This window comes from Arachis ipaensis, chromosome B1, assembly GCF_059453495.1.
Source record: "Arachis ipaensis isolate K30076 ecotype BB chromosome B1, ASM5945349v1, whole genome shotgun sequence".
Lineage (NCBI taxonomy): Eukaryota > Viridiplantae > Streptophyta > Magnoliopsida > Fabales > Fabaceae > Arachis > Arachis ipaensis.
In genome coordinates this window covers 121,159,167-121,182,496 of record NC_142436.1, presented here as the reverse complement: position 1 = coordinate 121,182,496, position 23,330 = coordinate 121,159,167, and the positions used below count along the sequence as shown (strand labels likewise).

At 39.6% G+C, this 23,330-nt stretch overlaps 2 non-coding genes across 2 annotated transcripts; both read left to right on the top strand.

The window, feature by feature from the left end:
• The first annotated feature begins 5,287 nt into the window (after positions 1-5,287).
• LOC148578163 (small nucleolar RNA R71) lies at positions 5,288-5,395 on the top strand. The gene has a single exon (XR_015904119.1). It is a non-coding gene; the product is annotated as a small nucleolar RNA R71 (small nucleolar RNA).
• Positions 5,396-16,046: 10,651 nt separating this feature from the next.
• LOC148578162 (small nucleolar RNA R71) lies at positions 16,047-16,154 on the top strand. The gene has a single exon (XR_015904292.1). It is a non-coding gene; the product is annotated as a small nucleolar RNA R71 (small nucleolar RNA).
• Positions 16,155-23,330: the final 7,176 nt, after the last annotated feature.

Sequence of the window (23,330 nt, the reverse complement as noted above, 5' to 3'; positions counted from 1 at the left end):
ATATGGCTAAGTAAGCTTATAAACTGAATCTTTAATTAACCCAAGCTTTAACATAACCTATATATATATTCTATATAACTCTAGAATTCATACCTAGCTACCCAGAAATTCCTTTCACATTCCATACTCATGTATCAACTTTTTATCTTAATTTTATCATACATGCATTGATCTTTGAATTTTTAACTTTACATTGGGGTAATTTTGTCCCTTTATTTATTTATTGAATATTTTTTTGGGTTTTTTTTTTTCATAAGCATAAAAATAAACATAGCTTATCAATGCACATAGATTTTCAATTTTTTTTCATAGTTTCACATGAGTAGGTCTCCAAATTTCCATTATATTATCATGACACATTCCCTTATTATCTTTTGTTCCCACAATTTCCCATACTTAATTGACACATACAATTCTATCTTAAGCTAACCAAAGATTCAGTTTGGGGTATACAATTATTTTTCCGCTTAAGGCTAGTAATGTGGTAAAATATAGAACAAATGGGATATAAAGGCTCAAAGTGGCTAACAAAGGTAATTGAAAGGGTAGGCTTAATTTGGATAAGTGAGCTAAATAATTAATGGCCTCAATCATATGCAAACATATAAATATAATAAACTTTGGACATATAGGATGGAACAAAATATAGATCACAATCATAGAGAAGTAAATACACAAGAATAAAATAATTATGGTTAAATAATGTAACCATGCATAAAGGCTCAAATCTCACAGGTTGTGTGTTCTTTAGCTTAAAAATCATGTTCCAAATACAACTTCAAGCAAATTTAACATAAAAAATTTTAATTAAAATTAGTGAAATTTTGTTCCAAAAATAGAGTCTTAGAAGAAACTTATTGTCTTTTCAATCAAGTAGAACATGCATGCAACTAATATATTACTATGCAATTTATCCTATTCTACAAAAGAAAAACTAACTAAATATCCTAATTTATTGGTGTTTAGGGAAGAGAAATTACCTCCGGAAGTCAGGTATTGACCGACCTCCCCACACTTAAGGCTTTACACCGTCCTCGGTGCCATCTGTCAGGAACAGGGGTGGGCTGGTAGCAGTATCTCCATAGTCGGGACCATCATGGCTCCCTGTGCTGGTAAAGGAAGTGGAGTCCAGAGTGTCTAAGTCCTTGAATTTTCCCATGATCAGTTCCTTGAGGTATGTGAATCGGCGCTTGTTACGGCGCTCTCTCATCTTAGCTTTGTGTTCCTGCCGATCCAACCTTTTGAGTATCTGATGGAGCAGTTGCTTCCACCCATTTAGAAACGTAATCTACAGCTAACAATATATAAAAATAACCATTAGAATTTGGAAATGGACCTATGAAGTCAATGCCCCAAACATCAAAAATGTCACAAAAAAGCATAATTTGTTGAGGCATCTCATCCCTCCTAGATATATTACCAAATTTTTGGCATGGGAAACAAGATTTACAAAATTCAGCAGCGTCTCTAAAAAGAGTAGGCCACCAGAATCCACAGTCTAAGATTTTTTGAGCTGTTCTTTGAGGGCCAAAATGTCCTTCACTCTCAGATGAGTGACAGGCCTCTAAGATGGACTGGAATTCTGATTGAGGCACACACCGTCTAATTACCTGGTCAGCGCCACATCTCCATAAATACGGGTCATCCCATATATAATATTTAGACTCGCTTTTCAGCTTGTCTCTTTGATGCTTAGAAAAGTTTGGAGGAAAGGTGCGGCTAACTAGATAATTAGCTACAGGTGCATACCAAGGGACTATCTCAGATACTGCTTGCAGGTTATCAAATGGAAAATTATCGGCTATAGGAGTGGAGTCATCTGTAATATGCTCAAGGCGACTCAAGTGGTCTGCCACTAAATTCTGGTTACCACTCATATCCTTAATTTCTAAATCAAATTCTTGTAATAGCAGTATCCAGCGTATAAGCCTTGGTTTGGACTCCTTTTTAGCTAATAGATACTTTAGAGCTGCGTGGTCTGAATACACTACTACCTTCGTACCAAGTAAATATGCTCGGAATTTATCCAGAGTAAAAACAATAGCAAGAAGCTCTTTCTCAGTAGTAGTATAGTTAGACTGAGCGGCTTCTAATGTTTTAGACGCATAAGCAATAACAAAGGGGTCCTTACCTTCATGTTGAGCCAGTGCTGCTCCTACTGCATGGTTGGAGGTGTCACACATTATTTCGAATGGCTGGCTCCAGTCAGGTCTTCTCACAATTGGAGCTTGAGTCAGGGCGGTCTTTAGCTTATCAAACGGTTGTTTGCAATCCTCACTGAACTCGAACTCAATATCCTTCTGTAGTAGTCTGGATAAGGGAAGTGCTACCTTACTGAAGTCCTTAATGAATCTCCTATAAAAACTTGCATGGCCAAGGAACGAACGGACTTTCCTCACAGAAGAGGGGTAAGGTAAATTAGAAATAACATCCACCTTTGCTGGATCTACAGAAATGCCAGTATTATACACAACATGTCCTAGTACAATACCTTGTTTTACCATAAGTGACATTTTTTAAAATTTAATACGAGGTTTGTACTGACACATCTATCTAATACTCTAGATAATCCTTCTAAGCAAAGGCTAAAGGAATCGCCATACACACTAAAATCATCCATAAAAACTTCCATACAGTCCTCAATAAGATCAGAGAAAAGACTCATCATGCACCTTTGAAAGGTAGCTGGTGCATTGCACAAGCCAAAGGGCATTCTCTTGTAAGCATAAGTCCCAAAAGGACATGTAAAAGTAGTCTTTTCCTGATCCTTAGGAGCTATATGAATCTGGAAATAACCTGTATAACCATCTAAAAAGCAATAATGTGATTTACCTGACAGGCGATCCAGCATTTGATCAATGAATGGAAGAGGATAGTGATCCTTACGAGTTGCTTGGTTGAGGCGTCTGTAATCAATGCAGACCCTCCAAGAGTTCTGTACTCTGGTTGCTATGAGCTCTCCATGCTCATTCTTCACTGTAGTGACGCCAGACTTCTTGGGCACCACTTGTACTGGGCTCATCCATTCACTGTCTGAGATGGGATAGATGATATCTACCTCCAGTAGTCTGGTCACTTCCTTCTTGACAACCTCTAAGATAGTGGGGTTCAGTCTTCTCTAGGGTTGACTTACAGGTCTTGCTCCCTCTTCTAAAAATATTCTGTGCTCACATACTTGAGGGCTGATGCCTACTATATCCGCCAAACTCCACCCAATTGCCTTCTTGTACCTCCTCAGCACACTGAGTAACTGCTCTTCTTGTTGAGAAGTGAGTTCCCTTGCAATGATAACTGGACACTTTTGCTTGTCCTCAAGGTAAGCATATTTGAGGTATGGAGGAAGGGGTTTCAACTCTAACTTCTGCTTATGGTCAGGCTCTGGATTGTCTGAAGCTGGTGAAAATGGCGAAGTGCCATCATTGTCGTTCAAGAGTGTCCCCACACTCGGACCTTGTCCTGTGTGCTTCTCTTCTAACTCCTCCTTGTGAACTTCGGCTACGGTTTCATCTATGATGTCACACTGGAAGATAGAATGATCTTCTGGAGGGTGCTTTATAACTCCATTCAGATTGAAACTTACTAATCGGCCATTTATTTCAAAAGAGTATGTTCCTGAAAAAGCATCCAATTTGAACTTTGATGTCTTCAGGAATGGTCTTCCAAGTAGGATTGATGATAGCTTCTCTGAGTCATTTTGGAGCATCTCCAGGATATAAAAATCAGTGGGGAATGTGAGTCCCTTAATGCCCACTAATACATCTTTAGCAACTCCAACCACTGTAATAATGCTTTTATCTGCTAACACAAAACGAGATGTCGGCCTTTTTTAGGGAGGGAGCCTCAAAATATCATATATAGACAAAGGCATTATACTCACACATGATCCTAAATCACACATGCAGTCAGAAATTATCACACCACCAATAGTACAATTAACCATACAAGGACCTGGGTCACTACACTTTTCAGGTAAACCTCCCATTAAAGCAGATATGGAACTACCTAAAGGAATAGTTTCTAATTCATTAATTTTATCTTTATGTATACATAAATCTTTTAGAAACTTTGCATATTTAGGTACCTGTTGAATAACATCAAATAGAGAAACAGTTATCTCAACCTTTTTGAATATCTCTACCATTTTTGGATCAGGTTCCAGCTGCTTCCCGGGCTTCCTTGCAAGTTGTGGAAATGGAATAGGAGTGGTGTCTTCTGCAGTGTCTGCGCCTTTTGATGCTTCCTCCTGTGGTTAAACTTCTTCTTTTTCAGCTATGTCCTGTATGTCTTCTTCCTCTTCAACATCTTCTATTTCCACTACCTCTTCAGCTGAGGTGTGTTCTGGTGGGCTTGGCTCCTCCTGGTTCCTCTCCTGCAGTGTGGTTCCGGACCTTAGGGTGATGGCATTAATGCCACCCTTGGGATTGGGTAATGGTTGAGAGGGAATTCCACTGGAGCTCAAAGGCTGGTTATTGGAGTTATTCATTGATCCAATCTGTGAGACAAGAGCTTGCAAAGTAGCGTTCAGACCATTTAGAGTGGCATTAATGTTATTTTCCATGGTCTGTTGTCTCCGATCAATAGATTGTAATAAGTCATCATTAGTAGATGAAGAAGGATAGGTAATTTGAGAGGTCTGCTGTTGGGTATTCTGTGGTCCTTGGGATTACCTCAAGTGAGGTGCTCTGTAAGACTGGTATTGGTTCTGTTGCCTGTTGTTGTTATTATTCCACCTCTGATTTTCCTGATTGTCTCTGCCTCCTCTGTTGTTGTTGTCCCTCCAATTCTAGTTAGAATTGTCCTGCCATCCATGGTTGTAATTGCCACTTTGATTGTACCCTTAGTTGGGGCGGTCATAGAAGTTATGAGTGGCTGCCACGGTGTTGTCTTCCTGCTGGAGCTGCGGACATTCATCAGTATAGTGGCTATAATCAGCACAGATTCCGCAAACTCTCTGTGGGACTAACTGTTGGTTTTGCTGTGGTGGAGAAGGTTGAGCTTGCTAAACTTGTTGTTGATTTAATTGCATCTGCTTCAGCAAGTTGGTCATTTCACAGATACTCTGAGTTAGAGCAGCAGTCTCTCTGCTAGAGGATACTTCTGCAACGGCTTTTGAACGGCCTTGTTTCTGCCTGTGATTCTGAGTAGATTCAGCTAAGTCACTGATCAATTGCCATGCCTCATCAGTGGTCTTGTACTTTTTCATAGACCCATTGCTAGCACTTTCCAATGTGGTCTTATCTTGGGGACTCATGTCCTGTGTGACGTAACCGAGTAACACTATCCTGTCAATCATATGGTGGGGGCAAGCTTCCAGAAGATTATTGAAACGCTCCCAGTATTCATAGAGAGTCTCGGATTCATCTTGAACAATCATGGAAATATCTTTCCTCAGTTTATCAGTAACTTCAGCTGGAAAGAATTTTTCCAAGAATTCTCTTCTCAGTGTATCCCAATTGGATACAGTTGCTGCGGGTTGAGTGTAGTACCACTCTCTCGCCTTTCCCTCAAGAGAGAACGGGAAGGCTTTTAGCAAAATAAAAGTTTCATCCGCACCATCACGCCTGACAGTAGAACAGGCTGCTTGAAAATCTCTCAGGTGCTTGATAGGCTCTTGAGCAGGTAAGCCATGAAACTTGGGCATCAGATTGAGCAGCGCAGTCTTTATTTCAAAGTCTGTAGCCACCGCTGGGTGATGCGCTTAAAACGGTTGCATTGTAAAATCAGGGGCTCCAGCCTCCTGGATAGTAACTCTCCTAGGTGCTGCCATGTTACCTATACGTAAATCAACCGAATCAGTAGAACGGGGGCCGGTTTCTTCCTCAAATGACGTTTCAGATCCGCCCTCAGAGAGGACTAACCGACGCTGAGCTTGCCTTATTCTTGAAATAGTTCTTTCAATCTCAGGATCGAATACTGGCATGCTTGGATCAGGAAGTGAACGCGTCATCTAACGAAAGAAACAAGCAGCTCATAGTAGCAAAATAAAATAAAATGCAAATAAATAAAATCCAATCAATAACTTTAGCATTCTATTGCAACTCCCTGGCAACGGCGCCAAAAATTGACGTGGCAGAAATTGGCAAGTTAAGAATTGTTATAAGATATGCGTTGCAAGTATAGTTCTTAACTAACTAGGAATCCGCTTATCAATTTAGAAGGGTTGTCACAAAAATTAAAATTAAAATACTGGGAGTATGAATCCCAGGTCGTCTCCCAACGAGTTGCAGAAATGTGTGCTATTTTATTAATCAGATGTTTTCAAAAAGAGTTTGAGTTGAATAAGCAGGAAATTAAATTAAAGAAATTAAGTAATTTAAATAAAAGGCTTGACTGGGAGTAGATTAGTTGGAAGCCCTATTCTTGTTGCAGTACTCTCAAGATTAATTGATAATTGAAGGTTGTTCTGTTTAGTTATCCCTTACTAGGTAAGGGAAAGTCAAACAAGTTGGAATGCTATTTCTATTCACAAGTCCCAATCCGCTTACTTGGAAGGACTGGCGTTAGTGACCAGAGAGCAATCCAACAATAAACCCAATTACAATTTCTCTTTTGAGCATTCCAACTCAAGAGTTCCTTTCAATCAACTCCCCATCAAGTTAGGGAACTACTCGCTCATTGTGAATGTAGAACTCATAACATAGGAAAGGGAATTAAAGAAAGACATGATAAATAAAACTCAAAGGAATCAATTAAAAATAAAAATAACTCTTGTATTAATAAATTCTAAAATAATCCAATTGTGAAATTGAGTAAATTAAAGGACATGGAAGAGTAAAGCCAAGTAAAGAAAACGAACTAGAATGACGAAGTCTTGATGAGGTAATAACTCTTCTCAATATCCCAATGCAAAGAGCAATAGAAATAAAAATCCTAAGAACTATGAATGTGTAGAGAGAAAACCTAGAGGAGGAGTAAAACTAGATCTAAAAACTAAAAATTGTGTAGAGTGAATGTTGTTTTTCGTTTCTGCATGTTCTCTGGCTCTAGTTTGCTTTTCTGGGCCGAAAACTGGGTCAAAACAGGGCCCAAAATCACCCCCAGCGAATTCTGCAGATCGCGCATGTCACGCGATCGTGTCATTCATGCGGACGCGTCATTCGGCGTTTTGCTTTGCCACGCGGGCGCGTCGTCCACGCCTCCGCGTCACTTGTGCTATTCTAATCCGCGCAGTCGCATGAGCCATGCGGCCGCGTCACTGCGATTTCCTCTCTTTTGCGCGGTCGCGTGAGCCATGTGGCCGCGTCACTTCTCGCTGGTCATCTCATCAATTTCTTGTGTTTCTTCCATTTTTTGCAAGCTTCCTTTCCAATCTCCAATTCATTCATGCCCTGTAAAGCCTGAAACACTTAACACACAGATCACGGCATCGAATGGAATAAAGGAGAATTAAAATGCGTAATTAAAAGTCTCTAAGAAGCAAGTTTTTAATCATGTAATAATTTTAGGAAGGAAATATAAATGCATGCTAATCATATGAATAAGTGGGTAAAAATCATGATAAAACCACACAATTAAACACATTATAAACCATAAAATAGTGGTTTATCAAGCGCATTTGGACCATTTTCACTGAGAGGACGGATGGTAGCCATTGACAACGGTGATCCACCAACATACAGCTTGCCATGGAAGGAGCCTTGCGTGCGTGAAGAAGAAGACAGTAGGAAAGCAGAGATTTAGAAGACAGAGCACCTCCAAAACCTCAACCTGTTCTCCATTACTGCATAACAACTATTTATTTCATGTTTTTTTACTTTTTGCAATTAAAACTAAGAATCATTACTGATATCCTGACTAAGAATTACAAGATAACCATAGCTTGCTTCAAGCCGACAATCTCTGTGGGATCGACCCTTACTCACGTAAGGTATTACTTGGACGACCCAGTGCACTTGCTGGTTAGTTGTGCGGAATTGCAAAAGTGTGATTGTGACTTCGTGCACCAAGTTTTTGGCGCCGTTACCGGGGATTTTTTGAGTTTGGACAACTGACGGTTTATTTTGTTGCTTAGATTAGGAAAACTTTGATTTTTTTTGTTTAGAGTTACTAAATTTGAGTGTTTCATTATTGTTTTTGTTAAAATTTTTAAAATCCTTATTTCCTTTTTCTAGAATGTTTTCAAAAATTTTTAATAAATAAATAAAAACCAATAAACTAATAATTGAGTTTAGTTTCATATTTTAAGTTTGGTGTCAATTGCATGTTTTTATTTTTCTTTCAATTTTTTGAATTACATGTTCTTAGTTCTTTATTGATCTTCAAGTTGTTCTTGTTTATTTTCCTGGTTTGATCTTTAGTCTTTCTTGTTTTGTGTCTTTCCTTGTTTTTCTTGTGCATTTTCGAATTATTAGTGTCCAAAATATAAAAATTTTTAAGTTTGGTGTCCTTTGTGTCCTTATTTCCTTAAAAATTTTCAAAATTTGTTCTTGGTTTTCATCTTGACATTCAAAGTTTTCTTGTTTGTTTTCTTTGTTTTGATCTAAAAAATTCTAAGTTTGGTATCTTTTTATTGTTTTTCTCTTTCCTCAATAAATTCAAAATATCTTTTCCCTTTATTTTAATTGAATTTTCGATTTTTACTTTTAAAAATTCAGATTCTTATTTTAAATTTTTTATTTTATCTTATCTTAGTTTTAAAATTTCAAAATTCAAATCTTTTTCAAAACGAAAAAATCATATCTTTTTCAAAATCTTATCTTATTTTATTTCAAATTTCAATTTTCAATTTTCAAAATTTGAAAATCTTTTATAAATTTTTTCAAAATATTTTTCCTTTTAGACATAATTTTTGAAATTCTTGTCCTATTTCACTATTTTGATTGAAAAATTTTAAGTTTGGTGTTTTGTTGTTAAGAAAGTTTCAATCTTTAAAATTTTAAAATCATATCTTTTTCAAATCTTTTCTTTTATCTATTTAGTTTTTTTTTTACAAATATCTTTAATTTTAAGACATATCTTTTTCAAAACTCCTTAACCACTTTCTCTCTCTTCAATTTTCGAAAATCATATCCAAAATTTTTCAAATATTTTTAATTAATTAGCCATTTTAGTATTCAAATTTTTTATTCATTTATGTTATTTATTTATTTTATTTTTTCTTTTAGTTTTCGAAACTTATATTTTATTTTCCAATTATTTTATTTCTTTCTTTTAATTCAGTTTATCTTTAATTGAATAAAATAAAAACAAAAAAATATATTTTAATTGCAATCCACATCATCTCCCTTTCTCCATTATGGACTTAAGTGGAAATGAACAGTCTAGAAGGACTCTGGGATCATATGCTAACCCCACTACTGCTGCATATGGGAGTAGTATCTGTATACCCCCATAAGAGCCAGCAGTTTTGAGCTAAACCCTCAGCTCATTATCATGGTGCAGCAAAATTGCCAGTATTCCAGTCTTCCACAGGAAGAACCTACTGAGTTTCTGGCATAGCTCTTACAAATTGCTGACACAGTACGTGATAAAGAAGTAGATCAGGATGTCTACAGATTATTATTGTTTCCATTTGCTGTAAAAGATCAAGCTAAGAGGTGGTTAAATAACCAACCCACAGCAAGCATAAGAACATGGAAACAGTTATCAGACAAATTCCTAAATCACTATTTCCCTCCAAAAAGGATGACACAGCTAAGGCTGGATATTCAAGGCTTTAAACAAGGGGATAATGAATCTCTTTATAATGCCTGGGAGAGGTACATAGAGATGCTAAGAAAATGCCCCTCTGAAATGTTTTCAGAACGGGTGCAGTTAGACATCTTTTACTATGGGCTTATAGAAAAGGCCCAGATGTCTCTAGACCACTCAGCTGGTGAATCTATACATATGAGAAAGACAATTGAAGAGGCTCAAGAGCCCATTGATACAGTTGCCAGAAATCAGCACCTGTACTCAAGTAGTGAGACCTCCATGAAAGAAGAGGCTGAGGCAGTATCCACTGAACTTAGTCCTCCAGAACAAATTGCTGAACTCAATCAGCAACTATTTTCTATAACAAACAGTTAGCAGAATTTAAAGAGATGCTGCAAGAAACCAAAGATGCTAACCAGAATATGGAAAAATAATTGAATCAGACAAGACAGCAGTTATCTAAACAGATAATAGAAGAGTGCCAAGATGTTCTTTTAAGGAGTGGGAAGACATTGAATGTTTCAACTCAAGGCAGCAAAAAGCCAAGAAAGGAACAGCTGACAAAGGATGACCAAATCACTGCCCAAAATCCCTCTGAGGACAATAAGAGCCCAGAGAGGAAGGATTCTGGTGTTCAAACGCCAGAAAAGTGTAAGAAATTGGCGTTGAACGCCCAGTGGATAGCCAAGTCTGGCGTCCAAACGCCAGAAAAGGGTGGCAATCTGGCGTAAACGCTCATATAGCACCCAATTCTGGCGTTCAAACGCCAATGGGGGATCAGACACCTGCAAGTGCTGATAACAACCCCCTTAGGCAGGCTTCTCCAACCACTTCTGTAGGAAGTAAACTTGCAGCAACTAAGGTTGAAGAATATAAAGCCAAGATGCCTTATCCTCAGAAACTCCGCCAAACGGAACAGGATAAAGAATTTGCCCGCTTTGCAGATGGTGCATGAAATTGTGATCTCAGGCAACGGCGCCAAAAACTCTGTACGCACGTCTTAATAAATCGTTTTTCATTCACAACTTCGATACAACTAACCAGCAAGTGCACTGGGTCGTCCAAGTAATAAAACCTTACGTGAGTAAGGGTCGATCCCACGGAGATTGTTGGTATGAAGCAAGCTATGGTCATCTTGTAAATCTCAGTCAGGCGGATAATAATTTATTATGGAGTTTTCGAAAATTAATAATAAATAAACAGAAAATAAAGATAGAAATACTTATGTATATCATTGGTGAGAATTTCAGATACGTGTATGGAGATGCGTTCATTCCTCTGAACTTCTGCCTTCCTACTATCTTCATCCAATCAGTCTTACTCCTTTCCATGGCTGGCTTTATGTAAGGACATCACCATTGTCAATGGCTACTTTTCATCCTCTCTGGAAAATGGTCCGATGCGCTGTCACTGCATGGCTAATCGTCTGGAGGCATCACCGTGGTCAATGGCTGTATCCTATCCTCTTGTGAAAATAGTCCAAATGCTCTGTCACAGTACGGCTAATCATCTGAGGTTCTCGATCATACTGGAATAGGATTCACCCTCCTTTTGCGTCTGTCACTACGCCCAGCACTCGCGAGTTTGAAGTCCGTCACAGTCATTCAATCCCAGAATCCTACTCGGAATACCACAGACAAGGTTTAGACTTTCCGGATTCTCATGAATGCCGCCATCAATCTAGCTTATACCACGAAGATTCTGATTAAGAGATCCAAGAGATAATCATCCAATCTAAGGTGGAACGGAGGTGGTTGTCAGGCACGCGTTCGTGGGGGAATGATGATGATTGTCACGTTCATCACATTCATGTTGAAGTGTGAATGAATATCTTAGAAGCAGAATAAGTTGAATTGAATAGAAAAACAGTAGTACTTTGCATTAATTCATGAGGAACAGCAGAGCTCCACACCTTAATCTATGGAGTGTAGAAACTCTACCGTTGAAAATACATAAGTGAAAGGTCCAGGCATGGCCGAATGGCCAGCCCCCAAAACATGATCACTATGATCCTAAGATGAACTAAAAATCATAAGATGTCTAATACAATAGTAAAAAGTCCTATTTATACTAAACTAGTTACTAGGATTTACAGAAGTAAGTAATTGATGCATAAATCCACTTCCGGGGCCCACTTGGTGTGTGCTTGGGCTGAGCTTTAGCTTTCCATGTGCAGAGGCTTCTTTTGGAGTTGAACGCCAGTTTGTAACGTATTTCTGGCGTTCAACTCTGGCTTGTGACGTGTTTCTGGCGTTTAACTCCAGACTGCAGCGTAGAACTAGCGTTCAACGCCATTTTTCGTCATCTAAACTCGGCCAAAGTATGGACTATTATATATTGCTGGAAAGCCCTGGATGTCTACTTTCCAACGCAATTGGAATCGCGCCATTTTGATTTCTGTAGCTCCAGAAAATCCACTTTGAGTGCAGGGAGGTCAGAATCCAACAACATCAGCAGTCGTTCTTCAACCTCTGAATCTGATTTTTGCTCAAGTCCCTTAATTTCAGCCAGAAAATACCTGAAATCATAGAAAAACACACAAACTCATAGTAAAGTCCAGAAATGTGAATTTAACATAAAACTAATAAAAACATCCCTAAAAGCAACTAGATTCTACTAAAAACATACTAAAAACAATGCCAAAAAGCGTATAAATTATCCGCTCATCACAACACCAAACTTAAATTGTTGCTTGTCCCCAAGCAACTGAAAATCAAATAGGATAAAAAGAAGAGAATATACTATAAATTCCAAACTATCAATGAAACATAGCTCCAATCAGATGAGCGGGACTTGTAGCTTTTTGCCTCTTGAATAGTTTTGGCATCTCACTTTATCCATTGAGGTTCAGAATGATTGGCATCTATTAGGAACTCAGAGTTCGGATAGTGTTATTGATTCTCCTAGTTCAGTATATTGATTCTTGAACACAGCTACTTTATGAGTCATGGCCGTGGCCCTAAGCACTTTGTTTTCCAGTATTACCACATGATACATAAATGCCACAGACACATAATTGGGTGAACCTTTTCAGATTGTGACTCAGCTTTGCTAAAGTCCCCAATTAGAGGTGTCCAGGGTTCTTAAGCACACTCTTCTTTTGCTTTGGACCTTGACTTTAACCACTCAGTCTCAAGTTTTCACTTGACACCTACACGCCACAAGCACATGGTTAGGGACGGCTTGGTTTAGCCGCTTAGGCCAGGATTTTATTCCTTTAGGCCCTCCTATCCACTGATGCTCAAAGCCTTGGGATCTTTTTTATTACCCTTGCCTTTTGGTTTTAAGGGCTATTGGCTTTTTGCTCTTGCCTTTTGGTTTTAAGAGGTTTTGGCTTTTTCTGCTTGCTTTTTCTTTCTTTTTTTTTTGCTTTTTTTTTTCTGCAAGCTTTGTTCTTTGCTGCTTTTTCTTGCTTCAAGAATCATTTTTATGATTTTTCAGATTATCAAATAACATGTCTCCTTGTCATCATTCTTTCAAGAGCCAACATATTTAACATTCTTAAACAACAACTTCAAAAGACATATGCATTGTTCAAGCATTCATTCAGAAAACAAAAAGTATTGTCACCACATCAATATAATTAAACTAATTTCAAGGATAAATTCGAAACTCATGTACTTCTTGTTCTTTTGAATTAAACCATTTTTCATTTAAGAGAGGTGATGGATTCATATTCACTTACTTTAAGGCATAGACACTTAGACACTAATGATCATGTAGTAAGACACAAATATAAATAAACATAAAGCTCAAAAATCGAAAAACAGAAATAAATAGACAAGGAGATTAAGGAATGAGTCCACCTTAGTGAGGATGGCGTCTTTCTCTTCTTGAAGAACCAATGGTGCTTTTGAGCTCCTCTATGTCTCTTCCTTGTCTTTGTTGCTCCTCCTTAGTGATTCTTGGTATTTCTATCCTCAGTTGCTCCCAATAATTATGTGGAGGAAAATGTACCCCTGAGGTATCTCAGGGATCTCTTGATTTGCAGTTAAATGTTCTACCACTGAGCTATGGAAGCTTTTGTCTTCCCTTTTTTCTTCTTTTTCTCTCTTTTTTTTTGAGGTTTCTCTGGCCTTAGGTACCATCAATGGTTATGGAAAAATAAAAAGCTTATGCTTTTACCACACCAAACTTAGAATTTTGCTCGCCCTCGAGCAAGAGAAGAAAGAATAGATGAAGAAGAAGATGTGGAAGAATCTAGGATTATGAGGAGGGAAGGTGGGGATTCTGTGGGGTCCACAGATCCTGAGATGATCCTGTGAGGTCCACAGATCTTGAGGTGTCAAGGATTTACATCCCTGCACCAATTAGGCATGTAAAATGCCTTTGCATGCAATTCTGGCGTTTAAACGCCGAACTGATGCTTGTTCTGGGCGTTCAACGCCCAGATGCAGCATATTTCTGGTGTTGAACGCCAGCTTCATGCTTATTTCTGGCGTTCAGCGCCAGCTCCATGCTTTGTTCTGGCGTTGAACGCCAAACAGATGCTCCTTACTGGCGTTTGAACGCCAGTGAACTCCTCCTCCAGGGTGTGCTGTTTTTTTTATGCTGTTTTTGATTTTTCTTCAATTTTTTTCAGTTGTTTTTTTGACTCCACATGATCATGAACCTATGAAGACATATAACTAATAAAAAATATAATTAGATAAATAAAAATTAGATTGCCTCCCAACAAGCGCTTCTTTAATGTCAATAGCTTGACAGTGGGCTCTCATGGAGCCTCACAGATGTTCAGAGCATTGTTGAGACTCCCCAACACCAAACTTAAAGTTTGGATATGGGAGTTCAACACCAAACTTAGAATTTGGTTATGGCCTCCCAACACCAAACTTAGAGTTTGACTGTGGGGGCTCTAGTTGACTCTGTTTTGAGAGAAGCTTACTGTGCCTCTTTCCCATGTTTACAGAAGGATGTCCTTGAGTTTTAAACTCAAGGGAGTCCTCATTCAATTGAAGGACTAATTCACCTCTGTCAACATCAATCACAGCTCTTGCTGTGGCTAGGAAGGGTCTTCTAAGGATGATGGATTCATCCTCATCCTTCCCAGTATCTAGGACTATGAAATCAGCAGGGATGTAAAGGCCTTCAACCTTTACTAACACGTCCTCTACTTGATCATAAGCCTGTTTTCTTGAATTGTCTGCCATCTCTAATGAGATTTAAGCAGCTTGCACCCCAAAGATTCCCAGTTTCTCTATTACAGAGAGGGGCATGAGGTTTATCCCTGAACCAAGGTCACAGAGAGCCTTTTCAAAGGTCATGGTGCCTATGGTACAAGGTATTAAGAACTTTCCAGGATCCTGTTTCTTCTGAGGCAATGTCAGTTGATCCAGATCACTCAGTTCATTGGTGAACAAGGGAGGTTCATCTTCCCAAGTCTCAATACTAAATAATTTGGCATTCAGCTTCATGATTGCACCAAGGTACTTGGTAACTTGCTCCTTAGTAACATCCTCATTCTCTTCAGAAGAGGAATACTCATCAGAGCTCATGAATGGCATAAGGAGGTTTAATGGAATCTCTATGGTCTCTAGTTGAGCCTCAGATTCCTTTGGTTCCTCAAAGAGAAACTCCTTATTGATCACTAGACGTCCCAGGAGGTCTTCCTCACTGGGATTCACGTCCTCTCCCTCCTTTACAGGTTCGGCCATGGTGATCAATTCAACGGCCTTGCACTCTCCTTTTGGATTTTCTTCTGTATTGCTTGGGAGAGTACTAGGAGGGATTTCAGTGATCCTTTTACTCAGCTGGCCCACTTGTGCTTCCAAATTTCTAATGGAGGACCTTGTTTCATTCATGAAACTCACAGTGGCCTTAGATAGATCAGAGACTAAGTTTGCTAAATTAGAGGTATTTTGTTCAGAGTTCTCTGTCTGTTGCTGAGTGGATGATGGAAAAGATTTACTATTGTTAAACCTATTTCTTCCACCATTATTGAAGCCTTGTTGAGGCTTTTGATCCTTCCATGAGAGATTTGGGTGATTTCTCCATGAGGGATTATAGGTGTTTCCATATGGTTCACCCATGTAATTCACCTCTGCTATTGCAGGGTTTTCAGGATCATAGGCCTCTTCTTCAGAAGGCACCTCTTGAGTACTGTTGGATGCAGCTTGCATTCCATTCAGACTCTGAGAAATTATATTGACTTGTTGAGTCAATATTTTGTTCTGAGCCAATATGGCATTCAGAGTATCAATTTCAAGAACTCCCTTCCTTATAGGCGTCCCATTATTCATAGGATTCCTTTCAGAAGTGTACATGAACTGGTTATTAGCAACCATGTCAATGAGTTCTTGAGCTTCTGCAGGCGTTTTCTTTAGGTGAATGGATCCACCTGCAGAAGTATCCAATGACATCTTAGCTAATTCAGACAGACCATCATAGAATATATCCAGGATGGTCCATTCTGAAAGCATGTCAGAAGGACACTTTTTGGTCAGTTGCTTGTATCTCTCCCAAGCTTCATAGAGGGATTTACCTTCTTTCTGTCTGAAGGTTTGAACATCCACTCTAAGCTTGCTCAGCTTTTGAGGAGGAAAGAACTTGGCTAAGAAAGCCGTGACCAGCTTATCCCAAGAGTTCAGGCTATCTTTGGGTTGAGAGTCCAACCACACTCTAGCTCTGTCTCTTACAGCAAAAGGGAAAAGCATGAGCCTGTAGACTTCAGGATCTACTCCATTAGTCTTAACAGTATCACAGATCTGCAAGAATTCAGTTAAGAATTGAAAAGGATCTTCAGATGGAAGTCCATGAAACTTGCAGTTCTGCTGCATCAGAGAAACTAATTGAGGTTTCAGCTCAAAGTTGTTTGCTCCAATGGTAGGGATGGAGATGCTTCTTCCATGTAAATTGGAATTAGGTGCAGTAAAGTTGGTGCACGAATTATGAATCACACTTTTCACAACTCGTACCATTGACCAGCAAGTGCACTGGGTCGTCCAAGTAATACCTCACGTGAGTAAGGGTCGAATCCCACGGAGATTGTTGGTTTGAAGCAATCTATGGTTATCTTGTAAATCTTAGTCAGGAAGTCAATTATGTTTATCAGTTGAATTGCAAATAAACAATAGAGCATGGATTAAAGGTTACTTGTTATGCAGTAATGGAGAATATGTTGGAGTTTTGGAGATGCTTTGTCTTCTGAATCTCTGCTTTCCTCTGTCTTCTTGTTCATGCACGCACGTCCTCCTATGGCAAGCTGTGTGTTGGTGGATCACCGTTGTCAATGGCTACCTTCCATCCTTCCAGTGAAAACTACGCTCACGCGCTCTGTCACAGCACGGCTAATCACCGGTTGGTTCTTGATCCGGTTGGAATAGGATTTACTATCCTTTTGCGTCTGTCACTAACGCCCGGCCTTCAGTAGTTTGAAGCTCGTCACAGTCATTCACTCCTTGAATCCTACTCGGAATACCACAGACAAGGTTTAGACTTTCCGGATTCTCATGAATGCCGCCATCAATTCTAGCTTATACCACAGAGATTCTGATTAAGGAATCTAAGAGATACTCATTCAATCGTATATAGAACGGAGGTGGTTGTCAGGCACACGTTCATGATTTGAGGAAGGTGATGAGTGTCACAAATCATCACCTCCATCACAGTTAAGCGCGAATGAACATCTTAGATAGGAACAAGCGTGTTTGAATGGAAAACAGAAATACTTGCATTAATTCATCAAGACACAGCAGAGCTCCTCACCCCCAACAATGGGGTTTAGAGACTCATGCCGTCAGAGAATACAAAGTTTTGCTCTAAAATGTCATAGGGTACAAAATAAGTCTCTAAAAGTTGTTTAAATACTAAACTAGTAGCCTAGGTTTACAAAAAATGAGTAGACTATGATGGATGATGCAGAGATCCACTTCTGGGGACCACTTGGTGTGTGCTGGGGCTGAGATTTAAGTAAGTCACGTGCAGAGGCCATTTGTGGAGTTGAACGCCAGTTTTTGTGCCAGTTTGGGCGTTCAACTCCAGCTTTTGATCATTTTCTGGCGCTGGACGCCAGAATTGGGCAGAGAACTGGCGTTGAACGCCAGTTTACGTCATCTATCCTTGTGCAAAGTATGGACTATTATATATTGCTGGAAAGATCTGGATGTCTACTTTCCAACGCAATTAGAAGCATACCATTTCGAGTTTTGTAGCTCCAGAAAATCCACTTTGAGTGCAGGGAGGTCAGAATCCAACAGCATCAGCAGTCCTTTTTCAGCCTGAATCAGATTTTTGCTCAGCTCCCTCAATTTCAGCCAGAAAAATACCTGAAATTACAGAAAAACACACAACTCATAGTAAAGTCCAGAAATATGAATTTTTCCTAAAAACTAATGAAAATAGACTAAAAACTAACTAAAACATACTCAAAACTATATGAAATTAACCCCAAAAAGCGTATAAAATATCCGCTCATCAAAAGTCACCAAGCATCCTCCTTGCATTATTATTATTTTCGGCTGCCATCTCCTCTTCTTGTTCGAAAATTTCTGAAAGGTGCTTGCTGGATTGTTGTAATTTAGCTTCTCTTAGTTTCCTCTTCAGAGTCCTTTCAGGTTCTGGATCTGCTTCAACAAGAATATTCTTGTCCTTGCTCCTGCTCATATGAAAAAGAGGGAACAGAAAAATAATAATAATAGGGATCCTTTTTACCACAGTATAGAGGTCCCTGTGTGAGTAGAAGAAAAGAAGAAGAAAAGAATGTAATGTAAGGAAAGAAACACAAGGGTGAGGAGAGCAGAGATGTGAGATGAAGAGAAGTATTAGTAGATGAATAAATAAATAGAAGGAGATGAGAGAGAAAGAGAATTTTTGAAAATTATTTTTGAAAAATGGTTAGTGATTTTCGAAAATTAAAAGAAGAAATAAATTAAAATTGAATTTTGAAACAATTAGTTAATTAAAAAGAATTTTTGAAAAAGAGGGAGATATTTTCGAAAATTAGAGAGAGAGGGATAGTTAGGTAGTTTTGAAAAAGATAAGAAACAAATAAAAAGTTAGTTAGTTAGTTGAAACAAATTTGAAAATCAATTTTGAAAAGATAAGAAGATAAGAAGTTAGAAAAGATATTTTAAAATTAAATTTTTGAAAAAGATTTGATTTTGAAAAAGATAAGATAGAAATATATTTTTGAAAAGATATGATTGAAATTAGTTTTGAAAAAGATTTGATTTTTAAAATCACAATTAATGACTTGATTCACAAGAAATCACAAGATATGATTCTAGAACTTAAAGTTTGAATCTTTCTTAACAAGCAAGTAACAAGCTTGAAATTTTTGAATCAAAACATTAATTGATGATGTTATTTTCGAAAATATGATGTAAAATTAAGAAAAAGATTTTTGAAAAATATTTTTTTAGAATTTTCGAAAATAAATAAGAAAAATGAAAAAGATTTGATTTTTGAAAAAGATTTTGAAAAAGATAAGATTTTTAAATTGAAAATTTGATTTGACTCATAAAAACAACTAGATTTTAAAATTTTTTGAAAAAGTCAAATCTAATTTTCGAAATTTATGAGTGAAAAAGGGGAAGATATATTTTTGATTTTTGAATTTTTTTTATGATGAGAGAGGAAAAACATGAAAATGATGCAATGCATGAAAGTTATGGATCAAAGCAAGGAATGCATGCAAGAATGCTATGAATGTCAAGATGAACACCAAGAACACTTTGAAGATCATGATGAACATCAAGAACTTATTTTTGAAAATTTTATATGCAAAGAAAACATGCAAGACACCAAACTTAGAAATCTTTCATGTTTAGACACTATGAATACAAGAATGCATATGAAAAACAACATACAACACAAAACAATGTAATATGAAGATCAATTAAGAAGGTTTATCAAGAACAACTTGAAGATCATGATGAATGCAATGCATGAATGCAATTTTCGAAAAATGTAAGATGAGTATTGTTCATACCCTGGCCCAACGATTAAGGCCCAGGGTCTAAGTAAAATGGCCCAACCCAAAGGGTTGACCTCACCTTTCACTAGATCAGCTACTACGAAGTCGGTACTCATCACGACTTGCTCTAAAGAAGTCGGGAATGAGGGTTAACTGGCAGATAAGCACTCATTTGAATGAGTAACTACCCTTAGAATCTCTCTAACCACTTCCACGAACCATATCTTAACCTCCCTAAGATTAAGGGACGGTTAACACCCTAGAAAAGTGGCACTACTCCAACGGTGGTTATTGGTTCACCACTATAAATACACTGACACCCCTTAGGTATCTCTAAGTCCCAATACTCTCTAGACCTACTAACACTCTTGCTGACTTAGGCATCGGAGTGTCCTTGCAGGTACCACCCCCCATTCATCCATACTCACAAGTCGGACGGAGGCCTTCAAGGCGCAGACCCTCTCAAAGGCTTCCTCCCCCAAACGATTAGGCCAACCAACGCCATCCAGCCCATTAATCTCCAGTTACCCACCGTAACATTGGCGCCGTTGCCGGGGACCCGAGAGATCAACCAGTGATGGCGGACAGATCCCCTGAGGAGGGTCATGTGGAAACAGATTCTGAACAAGAGAATCTGAATACCAGAAATAATGACGCGGACCTAACCCTCCATCAGGAAACCAACGATCAACACAAAGAAGGAACCTCCGGAGTCAAAACCCCGAAGGTGAATTCCTCTGAAGGCCGTGAGTCAGAGAAAGACGAACAGTCCCACGCAACTGAGCTTATGGGATTAGTTCATGTCCACCAAAGTCGTTTGGAACAACTAGAACAGGAACGGGAGCGACAAAGGGAGATAGAAAAGCACCTAAGAGAGGAGATGGATCGACGAAAAGAGTTAGAGGAAAAACTCTTAAAGTTAGAATCCTCCCTCAAAGGTCGGAACTCCCGTGACGGTAGAGAAGAGTCGCCCCTAGGGGGGGAAGATCCTTTTAGTTAGGACATAATGAGGGCAAAAGTTCCGAGAAAATTTAGAAGCCCCGATATGGACCTCTACGACGGAACCACTAATCCAAAGCATCATCAGAGCAATTTTAAAAGTCGGATGTATCTGGCTGATGCTTCTGATGCTACGCGATGCAAAGCCTTTCCGACAACCTTGTCGGAAGCGGCGATGAAGTGGTTCGACAGCCTCCCCCCGAGGTCGGTTACCAGTTTTGAAGACCTCTCAAGGAAGTTCTTGATGAGGTTCTCTATCCAGAAAGACAAAGTAAAACATGCACCAAGCCTCCTGGGAATAAAATAGGAGGTCGGAGAAACCTTACGAGCCTATATGGAAAGGTTCAACAAAGCATGTTTAGAGATCTAAGACCTGCCCACCGAGGCAGTCATAATGGGGTTAGTCAATGGGCTCAGAGAAGGTCCCTTCTCACAGTCCATATCCAAAAGACATCCCATCTCTCTAAGTGATGTACAGGAAAGAGCTGAAAAGTACATCAACATGGAGGAAAATGCTAAGTTAAGATACCTGAGTTGGCGACCTGGGCACCCTCCCTCAACAAAAGAGAGAGAAAGGGAAACCAAGAAGAAGGAAGAACTCGGTCTCGATAGACTAAGAAAATACCACTCTTATACTCCTCTGAAAGTTTCTATAGTGGATGTATACAGAGAGATTTGTAACACCGAGAGGCTGCCACCCCCCAGACCCATTAAAAATAAAAAAGGGGGAGCCACAGCGACTACTGTGAGTACCATAAAATATATGGTCACTCTACAAACGATTGCTATGACCTCAAAAATGTGATAGAAAAGCTGGCGAGGGAAGGTCGGCTTGACAGATATCTCATAGAAAGGTCGGACAGTCAGGGGAAGAGAAAGCGAGATGATATGGATAGAAGAGACCCACCACCGCAGACTCCGGAAAGACATATCCATATGATCTCAGGGGGGTTCGCGGGAGGGGGACTCACCAAATCCTCTCGCAAAAGACACCTCAAGAGAGTCTACCAAGTCGGAGGAGAGTCATCTGACCTCCCAACCATTTCATTCACAAAAGAATATGGGCAAGGAATAATCCCTGGACACGATGATCCAGTGGTAAAAACTATGATCCTAGCAAAATGCTCATCTCCACAGAACCCTAGTAGACCAAGGAAGCTCAGCGGACATTCTTTTTAAGCCCGCTTTCGACAAACTAGGGTTGGATGAGAAAGAATTAAGAGCCTACCCCGACACCTTATACGGACTAGGCGACACGTCAATAAAGCCACTAGGATTTTTGCCCCTCCACACCACCTTTGGAAAAGGGGAAAAATCAAAAACTCTGAACATAGACTTCATAGTCATCGATGTAGGGTCAGCATATAACGCTTTAGTTGGCAGAGCTACCCTTAATCGACTCGGAGCGGTGGTATCCACTCCTCACCTTTGTATGGAATTTTCGGCCTTAGCGGGGATAGCAACGGTAAGGGGAGATCAGAAATTGGCAAGGAAATACTATAATGAAAGCCTAAACCTGAGAGGAAAAGGCAGAGAAGTTCACACAGTAGAGCTCGGAGGCACAAGGGCCAAAGAGGAGCTGCGTCCACAACCGGGAGGAAAAACCGAGGAGATACAGGTCGGCGAAGAGGAGGGAAAAATACCCACATAGGGGCCAACCTAGGGGAAACCCTAAAAAAAGGGTTGACTAAGCTCCTAAGAGATAATTCCGATCTCTTTGCCTGGAAGGCCTCCGACATGCCTGGGATAGACCCCGAGCTCATGTCCCATAAGCTCTCGGTTTATCCGGGGTCTCGACCTGTACAACAAAAAAGACGCAAGCTCGGCCCAGAACGAGCCCTAATAGTAGAAGAGCAAGTACAAGCGCTCCTAGAAGCCGGCTTCATCAGAGAAGTCAAGTACCCAACGTGGCTAGCCAATGTAGTGCTAGTCAAAAAACAAAATGGTAAATGGAGAATGTGTGTCAACTATACCGACTTAAATAAGGCCTGTCCCAAGGACCCTTACCCACTGCCAAGTATTGACACCCTGGTAGACTCCAGCTCGGGGTATCAATACTTGTCATTCATGGACGCCTACTCGGGGTATAACCAAATCCCGATGTATGAGCCAGATCAAGAGAAAACATCATTCATCACGCGCAGAGCTAATTTTTGCTACGTTGTCATGCCGTTTGGATTAAAGAATGCAGGGGGCCACATACCAGAGGCTGATGAATAAGGTGTTTGCCTCTCACCTTGGAAGCCTAATGGAAGTATACGTCGACGACATGCTGGTAAAGACCAAGAAAGAAGTCAATCTCTTGGCAGACCTCTCACAAGTCTTCGACACCATAAGGTTACACGGGATGAGACTAAATCCCTCAAAGTGTGCCTTCGCGGTAGAGGCAGGAAAATTCCTAGGGTTTATGCTAACACAAAGAGGGATTGAAGCTAATCCCGACAAGTGTAGAGCTATCCTAGAGATGAAAAGCCTGACCTGTTTGAGAGAGGTCCAGCAGCTGAATGGCCGACTTGCAGCCCTCTCCAGATTCTTGGCAGGATCAGCACTAAAATCCCTTCCGCTGTTCTCCTTATTAAGAAAGGGATGTTAATTCGAATGGACTCCGGAATGCGAGGAGGCGTTCCAAGAGTTCAAAAGATTCTTGAGCCAACCTCCTATTCTGACCCGACCTATAGCTGGGGAAGACCTCGTCCTATACTTATCTGTAGCAGACAAGGCCGTCTCGTCGGCCCTGATAAGAGAAGACGAGGTCGGACAGCACCCAGTATACTTCATGAGTAAA